Source organism: Sarcophilus harrisii, chromosome 3 (assembly GCF_902635505.1).
Source record: "Sarcophilus harrisii chromosome 3, mSarHar1.11, whole genome shotgun sequence".
Lineage (NCBI taxonomy): Eukaryota > Metazoa > Chordata > Mammalia > Dasyuromorphia > Dasyuridae > Sarcophilus > Sarcophilus harrisii.
Genome location: NC_045428.1, coordinates 570,428,441 through 570,440,587, shown reverse-complemented (window position 1 = coordinate 570,440,587; position 12,147 = coordinate 570,428,441). Strand labels below are relative to the sequence as shown.

The following is a 12,147-nucleotide window of genomic DNA, read 5'->3' as shown; positions in this document are numbered from 1 at the left end:
CCTCCAATTCAATTGAATAAGCTATTACTGTGCAAGGCAGAAGACAAAAATAAAAACAGTTTTTGCCCTTAGCAGCTCATATTCTCTAGGAAGAAAACAATTTGTACATAGATAAGTAAATCCAACTATTATACAAAACAAATACAAAGTAATTTTATTGTTTGGGGAAGGAATAATAAATGAGGAGGAGGAGAATTATGAAAGATGTCATCAGTGGCTCTTGAGTTGAACTTTGAATGTAACTAGGAATTCCAACAGATGGCGATTTAAAGGAATAATGTTACAGACAGGAGAGTGTCTGTACAAAGATCAGTGAGAAGGATGGTCATTCTAACAGATGTTAGAAAGAGGGGTGAGTCGTTTGGGGGAAGTTAATTAATTACTCTGGAAATGTTGAGTTTAAGATGTCTATAGGATATTCAAAAGGTCCATCTCTATCACTGAGGCTTGGGAATAAGAGGGGACTTTGGGATAAAATAGATTTGGCCATAAATAGTCCTATGACCTGGATTCAAATCTCAGCTGCTGCGAAGTTCTGACCTTTGAGTCTCAGTTTCTCCAACTTCCTCAAAGAGGAATTTGGGCCAGATGACATCTAAGGTCACTGATTCTTGTGACTCCAAGGTAGAGGCAGTGAAGATAAGATGGTGCTGGATAACTGAAAAAAGTTGGAAAGGCGAAGAGTCCTATTCAAAAGCCGGGTTCAAAACCTGGGTAAAAAAGAAAAAAGTCATTTTCTAGGGTCACAGATTTAGAGACTAACCTTAACCTTCCCTCCTGGATTGCAGTGTCATTTTTCTTTTGAGCTTGCATTCACTATTTGTGAATCTCCACAAATCAGAGTATTTGAGAGCTAACCTTAACCCTCTCCTGGTTTTCAGTGTCATGTTTCTTTTGAGCTTGCATTCACTATTTGTGAATCTCCGCAAATCAGAGTATCTGAGATCTAACCTTAACCTTCCCTCCTGGATTTCAGTGTCATGTTTCTTTTGAGCTTGCATTCACTATTTGTGAATCTCCGCAAATCAGAGTATCTGAGATCTAACCTTAACCTTCCCTCCTGGATTTCAGTGTCATGTTTCTTTTGAGCTTGCATTCACTATTTGTGAATCTCCGCAAATCAGAGTATCTGAGATCTAACCTTAACCTTCCCTCCTGGTTTTCAGTGTCATGTTTCTTTTGAGCTTGCATTCACTATTTGTGAATCTCCGCAAATCAGAGTATCTGAGATCTAACCTTAACCTTCCCTCCTGGATTTCAGTGTCATGTTTCTTTTGAGCTTGCATTCACTATTTGTGAATCTCCGCAAATCAGAGTATTTGGGATCTAACCTTAACCTTCCCTCCTGGATTTCAGTGTCATGTTTCTTTTGAGCTTGCATTCACTATTTGTGAATCTCCGCAAATCAGAGTATTTGGGATCTAACCTTAACCTTCCCTCCTGGATTTCAGTGTCATGTTTCTTTTGAGCTTGCATTCACTATTTGTGAATCTCCGCAAATCAGAGTATCTGGGATCTAACCTTAACCTTCCCTCCTGGATTTCAGTGTCATGTTTCTTTTGAGCTTGCATTCACTATTTGTGAATCTCCGCAAATCAGAGTATCTGGGATCTAACCTTAACCTTCCCTCCTGGATTTCAGTGTCATGTTTCTTTTGAGCTTGCATTCACTATTTGTGAATCTCCGCAAATCAGAGTATTTGGGATCTAACCTTAACCTTCCCTCCTGGTTTTCAGTGTCATGTTTCTTTTGAGCTTGCATTCACTATTTGTGAATCTCCGCAAATCAGAGTATCTGAGATCTAACCTTAACCTTCCCTCCTGGATTTCAGTGTCATGTTTCTTTTGAGCTTGCATTCACTATTTGTTAATCTCCGCAAATCAGAGTATCTGGGATCTAACCTTAACCTTCCCTCCTGGATTTCAGTGTCATGTTTCTTTTGAGCTTGCATTCACTATTTGTGAATCTCCGCAAATCAGAGTATTTGGGATCTAACCTTAACAACCTTCCCTCCTGGATTTCAGTGTCATGTTTCTTTTGAGCTTGCATTCACTATTTGTGAATCTCCGCAAATCAGAGTATCTGAGATCTAACCTTAACCTTCCCTCCTGGATTTCAGTGTCATGTTTCTTTTGAGCTTGCATTCACTATTTGTGAATCTCCGCAAATCAGAGTATCTGAGATCTAACCTTAACCTTCCCTCCTGGATTTCAGTGTCATGTTTCTTTTGAGCTTGCATTCACTCATTTTCTTTTGAGCTTGCATTCACTATTTGTGAATCTCCGCAAATCAGAGCATTTGAGGCCATGGAATTCAATCCCATCAATTTACAGATAAAGAAACTGAGCACTGCCTCCCAGCAGCGAACTTTATAGGGCTTGCTAAGTGCCAGGAGTTAAACCCGGGCGCCCCGCGGTCTAGTAAACACGCAAAACCCCGGGTCCCGCACCCGCTCTGCTCTGCCCACCCCGCCCCTCGGCGCCCCTCCCGCCGGCTGGACACTGTGCGTCACTTCCGGCGGGGAGACAAAATGGCTTCCCGAGAGTCCCGGGCCCTGAGGCGTGTGGAGCGGCAGCGGCGGCTGCGCCTGCTCTGGGATCCTTAGAGCCGCGGGCGGCGGCGAAGGCGCCGGGCACAGGTAGGTGGCTCGGCCCGGACTCACCGAGGGCAGCGGCGGCTGGGACTGACGGAGGGAGGGAGCGTGCGACAGGCAGCCCGGCCGGGGAGCAACGACGCCGCCGCCGCCGCCCCCTCCGTCCGTTTATCCGTCAGCTCTTCTGGGTGGGGAGCGGAGGGCGCGGGGGAGGGGCCGCGGGAGCGGAGCGGGGACAGAGGCAGGTGACTGCGGGAGGGGGAGGGGTGGGTAGGGAAAGAAGGAGGGGGCGCGCGTCCGCTCCGGGACCTCTCTCTCGCCGGCCGAGTTAGCGGGAGCGCCCGCCTGCTGCCAGCCGCCGCGTGCACCTGTCCGGCCGCCGCACGCTCCGAGCGCGCTCTCTGCCCAGGCTCCATCCTGCCCGAGCCGCGGGGCGAGCGCCGAGCGAGGAAGTAGCGGACCGAGCCCCTCCACCCGCACGCAGGCCCAGGACACCCGGAGATGCGCGCAGACACTTGCGCGCAGTCACGGACAACCTCTTAGTCGAAGGTTTCCTTTCCTACAGATTCTCGTTGAATAGGAATTTTTGCTTGTTCTAATACCGTTATCATGCCCCCTTTTATTAAAATGCCTTTTTTTTTCCTGTGTTTTCTGTGTTGGAAATTTTTATTACCCAAGTTTGAGAAAAGGAATTTTGGATTTGGGGTCGGAGAAGCCCTTTTGAGATCCTTACTCTGATAGTACTTCTCAGGTCACGCACAGATCATAGAGCCTCAGTTTCCTCCCATGTAAAAGGGGCGCATCGCATATCTTTGGCCCCTTTTCAAGTGTTAAAGTCTGTTTTCCTGTTCCCAGAAGTTGTGTCGTGTGTGTTTATTTCCATGACAATGATTTTGATGGCCTCCTAATATGCAATGAAATTGTAACAGTTTGTTATGATTAAATACATTGTAGTTCTTCCCAATAAACTAGTTAATGACATTTGAATAAGATACTTTTGCCTCTACCTCACATGAAGCTTTGTGAAAGTAGGCAGCTGTAGTTTGAGCAGTTCTGCGATAATTAAGTGTGACACCTTTGATAAGCATCTAACAGGTACAGATCCCCGATTAGAGAAAGAGGTAAGATACCCTTTGCCGTGTAGGGACTTCTGGCTCAGAATGGTGGTGATAGATGACAACCATATGGGGAATAGGAAGCTAGATCCTGTGTGGGACTTGGAATCAAGAAGTCAGCTTTCTCTCTGAAATACATAGGAGCAGGGGGATCTAATCTGCTTCCTTTTTCTCATTTGGAAAATGGGGATCATAGTAGTACCTATCTGCTGTCCTGATTTTGAGTAGCAAGTAAATTGGCATTTGTAAAGCTTTGTCGATTTATAAGTGCTAGCTATCATAATGTTTGATAAATTTATAATAGTTTCTGAAAATTACTCAGGGGGACCTTTATTCCTAAGGTATAAGGTGGATGTTATTGGTTCCTCTTATTTCCATCTGTTGCTATTTTGACTTGTGGGTATGAATGTCTGGTCTTTGGGAGACACTAAGATAGAACAAATCCAAACTTGTACTCAGAAACAGCCTAAATTTTAATTTGATGATTTATGGGAGAAAGGAAGGTTGATGGGCCAGTTCTTTTAAATTGCCTTTTCTGCAGATTATTTGTTTAAAAAAAAATGTTTTTTTTTTAAATAAAATGTTAGAGTTAGCTTTCCCTGATTCTATTTTCCTTAGAGTTTGTAATGCATTTTAATTTGCCTTATTGTATTTGAGTTCCAGTCATCTTAGAAAAATGTCTATTTGCTTTGTGAAAGAATTATTGAAAGCCATGTTCTATTATTACTTCCATGTTAACTAAAGCTTTGACTTTTGAAAAAAGTCTATATAGCTCTTCCAAAAGTTTTCAGAGAAGTATATGTCCCCCTCCTTTTGGTAGGGCCTGTTACAAATCATCTTAGGTTTTGAAAAATGTTTTCTATTGGGAAATTGCTTCTATATGTATTGATGATGTGTTTGGTAAAGTCATTTTTTCTCTGACTTCAAATTCAGGAAATTCTTCTGTTTTGGATTTTCTGATTTTTTTTTTTTTTTTGATAAATTGTTTTCCTCCAGTGTTTCAGATTTCTTTGTCATTTTTTCCCCTTGCTATTGGCCTCTTTACTAAGATGCCTGAAATTTTTTTTTTCTTGAACATATGTCACCATTTCAGGGCTTTTGCAGAATATCTTGTGGAGAAAGATCCTGGGGACAAAAAGTTTGCTTAAAGAGGTTTCCTTCTGAATTTTAAAATAAGCTATTCCTGTTCAACCTTAATATAGACAAAATTTAGATGATTTTCTAGAATTTAATTCTGTTTTTTTCTGCCTTTGCGATTGGAATACATAACTTTCAGTTTCAAGTTGTACTGTTAATCCTTCTCCAGATATATACAGGAATTCAAGAGATATTAGTTGTGATTTTGTTGGTGAAATGCCTTTTCCCCTAGTTAGTTATTTTTTCTTCTAATATCGGTCTGTTTTAAGCTTTTGTAGTTCTTGATTCATTTAGCTTGTGATTTGCTGCCTTCTTGTTTGTGTCTTTGCAAGCCTTGGTTTCAAACTATTATTAATTCTATACGAAGAAAACTGTGTGCTGTCACTTTTTGCAGACACAGGATCAGAAAGTTTAGAGTTACCAGAGACCTTGGAGATCTCTAGGTCACCTTCTACAGATAAGGAAAATCCTGCCTGTGGGTATGAAGTGACTAGCCCAAGGTCAAATAGTTCTTAGCACTGATAGAACTGGGTCTGAGGTCCTGGACTGAACCTCACCCATCTGGTACCTTGCCTTCCACTCTTTTATAGGAAACAAAAACAGAATCCTGCAGAGGTACCAGCTGTTTGGAATTGTCCATGTTGGGTCATTTATACTTTTGATGTGAGGGTCTGAAATATTTTGTCATTCTCTCCTTTAAGTTAGAATTGTGTCATTAAATGCCCATGAATCACTCAAAATATTTGTTTGAGTTTGATAGCTGATCAACACATTCTTTAAGAGCTTTTGTGGGCCTCAGTTTCCTCATCTGTGAAGAGAGGGGATTGAAATGATGATCTCCAAGAATTCTTCCAGTTCTTGAACCAGCCACGCCCAGAGAAAGAACTCTGGGTGATGACTAAAAACCATTACATTGAATTCCCAATCCCTATATTTGTGCCCACCTGCATTTTTGATTTCCTTCACAGGCTAATTGTACAATATTTCAGAGTCTGATTCTTTTTGTACAGCAAAATAACAGTTTGGTCATATATACTTATTGTGTATCTAATTTATATTTTAATATATTTAACATTTACTGGTCATCCTGCCATCTGGGGGGGGGGTAAGAGGTGAAAAATTGGAACAAGAGGTTTGGCAATTGTTAATGCTGTAAAGTTACTCATACATATAACCTGTAAATAAAAGGCTATTAAATAAAAAAAAAATGTGGGGGGAAACAATTCATCTGAAAAGAGTATGGCAGTTTTATCCATCTTTTCCTGAAGATTGAGCATGCCAGAGTAGAGATGATAATAAATTTTAAGTGCTTAAAAAAAAAAAAAAAGAATTCTTCCACTTCTGAAATGATATCATTTAGTGTTACTTGTGTTAGATTGAAGTTTTAACTCTAAGACTGGATTGGTTGGGGAGCTTTATGAATATTCTTTTTTTTCTGAAGATCTTTTAGGATTTTCTTATCTGATTATTAAGATGATATTATTATGCTGTTCTTTCTGAAGATGGGACATGAACTACATGCCCTCTTGCAGTCTCTTTATGCTCTTTGATTTAATAGCTTTGTAAATTGTTGCTTTTTGGCAGTTTTGCTCTGGAAGGCGCTCATTATGTATTTTGGAGCCAGAGAGTTTTTATGAAATCAATCTAACTCAGTATCTGCAGTGTTAATTGAATTATTACTGCATGCCATCAGATTTCTATACCTTTCCAGACTTAATTATATATAAACTCTCTTCCTAGTCTTTGATCTAGCCAAACTGCCTTTTGCCTACATACATGACATTTACATCTTTAGTTTCTATGAGTTTCTATAGTCTGTTCCTCATGCACTTTTGTCTTTTGGAATCTCTATCCTTCTGTCAACACATAGCTTAAATTCTGCTTCCTATGTGAGGCCTTTCTTGACAATTCTCAACAAAAATTACCTTCATTTAAATGTACATATTTTACACTTACATGTGTAACCTCTCTAGTAGAATGCAATCTTCCTGAGGGCAAGTAGTGTTTCAGTTTCTTAATTTAATGTAATTTTTAAATTTAATTTAAATTTAATAAATTTAAAATATAAATAATAAATAAATAAATTTAAAATCCTTTTATTACCCCCATTCCATGCTCCAGCACTGTGTTTAATAACTTGATTTGATCGAAAAAGATGTTTAGTGAATAATATAATTGTGGTGCTTATACAGGACTTCATTATAACAGATGCTCTTTTCCATAGAAACTAACATACTTTGCTGAAGATGCATATGTATTTCCATCTAAGAGAGTATTGTGTGTAAGTGTATCTTTAGTGGTGTATTTCAGATTACTTTTATATGGAAAATTTCAAATACCAAGCCATCTCAGCACATGCTTACTGTGATACCTTTGGAGGTTTTGTTTTTGTTTCCATTTCCTTAGTGGGTGGTGCCTATCTGCATATATACACACACTTCTTCACGTTGTACTTGAAATATACAGTTATATGCAAATGTTAGTAGTATAAGTTAGCTTTTAGTTTGAAAGTATATTTTGGAAATCATTAAAATACAGTTTATATGAATTTCTCTATAAGGGTTTTACTAAGCTAGCCTTAAATTCTTTTGATGGTATTTTCATAAAAGTTAAGTAGTTAAAAGCTAGAATATATATATAATCAGTTGATGATGACAGTGTGATTAATTGTAATGTGAACTATGGGGAAATTACTATATTTCAAATTTATTTTTTAATTTAAAGTTTGCTGAGATTTGCTATAGTTTTGTAGGTTTCTGTTTCAAGTGTAGCTAATGCCTCATTTTGCAGTGTTTAGAGAGTTCTTTTGTAACTGTGGTAGTTGCTTAGTTGTTCTTGCTTTTGGTTGGATACACTTATTCAGTTCTGTTACAAACTTGTTGAGGACATTAACTTGCTCAATGTATGTCTTTGGTGATGGTAACAATTGGGCAAATTTAAGGTTTTTTTTTTTTTTTTAAATTTCAATTTTCTGCACCTAGGATTTATTATGTGGAAACCAAAGCCCAACTGTGGATTCTCTCTAAGTTCCAATCTTTCTTATAAATTATCTCTCCCCCCACCCCCCTTGGGTGCCAAGAGGGTGAGTGATTTGCTTACCCATAGAATAAGGGACCAGACTTTGAACTTTGACTTTAGGGCTGGCCTCTGCAGTCTGTGAGAATCCTTACGTTTTAAAGTTTGAAGATGAGATTATACTACTTCCTCTCAGTTTTACTATGACATTGAAAGTTGTTTGAAAGTAGTTTGAGCTTTTTGCAGGAAAGATACCTTGGATTTTTCAGTCATGAAAATGCTTTATAATTCAGTGATCCTTAAAACACATCAGTAAGATCAATAAACTAGGATATACCTTTGTGATCTTTTTCATCTTGTTTTATTAATTATGCCTTATTCCAATTAGATAATAAGCTTTTTTTGCTTTTCATTTACTAGGCACTTAATTGATTCTTTAATATAAATCTCCATATTCTTTTTCAGTACATTTCATTTATTTATTTATTTATTATTTTATTTATTATTCAGTACATTTTATTTATTCTTTACAATTCTTACAATATTAGTTTTACTGAATACTTTTACTTTTGTTAGCTTCTAGTTCCATTCAGATAAATGAGTATTAATGAAGTGATTATATATTTATGACGTTGTTATTTACTTAAAAAGTGAATTTTGAATTGGACCTGGGAAAAGCCAGTTGTTTATGACAAAATTGTGAATGACATTATGTCTTTTTTTTTTTTTTTTAATGAGAATGAAGCAATATGCTTAAATTTCTAAAGCGAAGATTTCCAGTAGCCGTTATTTAAAATATCACATGCAGATTTTATATACATACATACATACAGATATATATATATATTATATATGTATATATATATATAAACAACTTATGCTATTTCATTTTGAAGCTAGTTCTTTATGGCATATTCTTTTAGAATTGCTGCTTTAATCCATATTGAATTTTCTTTCCTCTCTGATTTAAGAAAAGAATATATTTTTAATGTAAAGTAGATTAGTCTATATATTGATTTAATCATTTATTTTGGGGTGAAGGGTCATTATCTATAGGTATTATTAGCTGAGTCTTTTAATACTATGTTGTAAATTTCACAAATTTAAATATTCTTGGAGAATTGTTGCCTTTGTGGCTTTCACATTTTGAACAAAAGGAAACTTCTAATTAGTCTTATGTTTCCATTCTAGCTTTGCAAAGTTAAAACAGTTTATTCTCTGCTAGGTTTTTTAAAAGAAGAGCTTTGCATTTTTATATGGGTATGATGGAGATATTATAAAATTCTGCCTACTGTGAATTTGCTGAGACGTCTTCATGTAGTTTTATGCCACAGTGCACTGCAGTCTGTTTGTAGGGTTTAAAAATCAGACTGTTTAAAGCTAACTTAAATCTTTCAGCATTTGCCTGTATCTCAATTTTTTTCTAACTCTTGTTAGTTAAGGTGAACATTAGGAAAGCAGTGGGATGTAGTGAAGGGAACATGGACACAGTGGGTGACTTAGAACAAGCCTCTTCTTTCTTTGTCAATTTCCCTATCCGAAAAAAAATCAGTAGATTAGTCTCTAAAAGTACCTCCAGTTCTAATTGATGGAGCAGAACAAAATGTGACCTTAAAGACTCTCTGTGAACAAGCTGTCTTATTAACTTAATAAAGACAAGGCTTTTTGAAAGATAAAACTTCCAGAAATAACTTGGTTCACTTATCCATTGAGTCTTATTATCAAACAAGACATTGAGCTTGCCAGTACCATTAGCGATGACCTGTTAAATTTAAATAAAAAAAGGTATTCTTTATCAAAATAAAGTTATGTCAGGTCTCCCATTCAGATAATGTTTAACCAATTGTATTGAGTTGAAATCTGACAAAACCTAGATGGAAGTGAAGTGCTTGCCTGCACCTGTAAGTGGCTGAGCTATTAACAGTAGAAGGAGAAAGTGGATGAAATGCTGATTGCCTAGACTTTTATGACATGAAGTTGAATGGGCATCTGTTAGTTGACCATTGAATTACTTGAATATCTATGTGTAGTTTGGACATACATTACGAATGGACAGTGATTTGGACTCAGTCATATTTGAAATTGAATAAGATCTTTTTTGAGAGATTGTACAAAACTTTAAATGACATTAAGCTGCCCAAAGTTCTTTCAGATATTTGAATCAAAGAGCTTCTTGAACCAGAATTGCAAATGACCCAAAGGCAATGGAATGAACCAACCTACTAGAGGAAGCCTTTCCCTATTCCTTTAGATTCTCTCCTTAGAAATCTATGTACTTGGTCAAATATTGTATCTTTTATCCTCACTTCAGATGAAAGTTCCTTTAGAGCAATTGAATTTGAATTTATAACTTTAGTGTTTAAGACAATATTTTGCACATAATGGGCACTTATAAATAAAAGCTTGTTAGATTGGATGGGATAGGATGGGATGGTTAGAGTAAGCAAATTGCAGCATATTCCCAACAGTAATTTGTATTGTTGAAAATGTCTTTCAAGTCATAAGTAAATACATGAACTACAAAAAAGAGTGAGGCCTGGAATTTATTGAGAGTGAGGAATAACAAATAGACAAATCAAATGCTATATTCTTTTTCCTGATATTAAAAGAACTAGAAGATGGTCTGTCTAGTTCTTTGAATGGATCTTCTTGAAGTTTTGTGCTGTATCATGGACAAGAATTATTATGAGACCTGGAGGGGTTGTGTTCTTTACCAATGGAGGGAATACCCATATGGAGGAAATTGTGTATCTGTAAAGACAGAGTTAGTAATACAAGGACTATAGATTTATATATTAAAGTAATAAAGTTTAGGTTGAGAGAACATTGATTCTGTTCTGTGACTGGTTTACCTTTTTCTAACACCTTAATATGCACATCTGAAATGATGTTATTGGAGATCTGGGCTCTTGTGAAGGGTTTTTCTGTTGAACAGAATGAACACTTGAAATTTCCTCACATTTAGGCTAATACTACATTTTCATTACTTCTTACATGTAATTCTCTCATCCTGTAACATCCATCTTCTGTCACTATGTTTTTGTACTGGCTGTCCCTTATGCTTGGATTATACTCTTTTCTTGAATCAGCCTCTTTGAATCCCTTGTTTCAAAACCTTCCAAATTCACCTAGTCCATGAAACCTTTCTTGATTTTAAGGTAAATGAGAATGGAGATTGGGAAAAGCACCAAGTATTATCTTTTCACTCCTCTGAGATGACACAAATTTCTCTCTCTCTCTCTCTCTCTCTCTTTTTTTTTTTTTTTTTTTTTTTTCCGCTGAGGCAATTGGGCTTAAATGACTTGCCCGGGAACAGCTAGGAAGTGTTAAGTGTCTGAGGTCTGATTTGAACTTGGGTCCTCCTGACTTCAGGGCTGGTGTTCTATCTACTGTGCCACCTAACTGCCCCCCCAGACACAGATATCTCAAAAATTTGTTTGGACTTTTGAGGAGCTTAAGGAATTTCTTTTCTGTGTGAACATTGCCATGTAGTTGTATAGTAAGAAATCTGAAAATAGTTAGAGTGGAGCAGTGATTTCTTTTTTCATTGTAGGAATGAGGTAGCACTAGTAATTCAGAAAGATTGATAAGTATTTTACAAAAGATGTGAAGGTACTGAAGTATCTATGGTCATTTTTCAAACCATTGTAATTTTTAATGAAAATCATTGAAATGCTTAAGAAAATAAATGCATGGTAATTGCATTAAATTAAATTAAATTGGCCTAAGATATTTATTTCTCTTATTTCTTCAATTTCTATTGCTTCCCTTATGATAGCAACAGTAATTTCAAATATAGATACATGTAAATTGGGATTATTATGCAACAGAAATAGCTAGAAATCTTAAATTTTTTGTTTTACTTAGGCAAGTCCCTGGTTTACCTAGAATTATGCATATAGTATACTTTTTCTTCTGATGTCAGAGAATTATAGAAGTTAAAGTGGAAATGGACTTTGGAGATCCCCTAGGAAAACAGCCTTATTTTACAGAAAAGGAAACTGAAATTCAGGTTGTAATTTGCACCGATCTCTTCAGACTGCTGGAAGTTCCACATAATTTATGTGTTTTAGTTTCTGCATCTGTACACTTAGAAATAATTGCTCATTTACTGGGCATCAGCAAATGACTATCAGAAGTTATTCCATGTAGTTTATTATTTATGACACTTGGTTATGACTCAGACACTGGAATATTTACCTGGAGTGTATAGGTAGTTTTCTGTTCTTTACCTTCACCATCAACTGTCATACTATTAGCTAGTAACTTTTTAAAGACAAATTTTAT

General features: G+C 36.8%; 1 protein-coding gene across 2 annotated transcripts in view; it reads left to right on the top strand.

The window, feature by feature from the left end:
- Positions 1-2,502: 2,502 nt before the first annotated feature.
- PRDM2 (PR/SET domain 2) overlaps positions 2,503-12,147 on the top strand; it is a 189,753-nt gene continuing 180,108 nt past the window's right edge. For both annotated transcript variants that reach the window (XM_031962828.1, XM_031962827.1), the window contains exon 1: positions 2,503-2,638. The gene's annotated coding sequence lies outside the window, so the exon portion shown is untranslated. The remainder of the gene's footprint in view (positions 2,639-12,147) is intronic.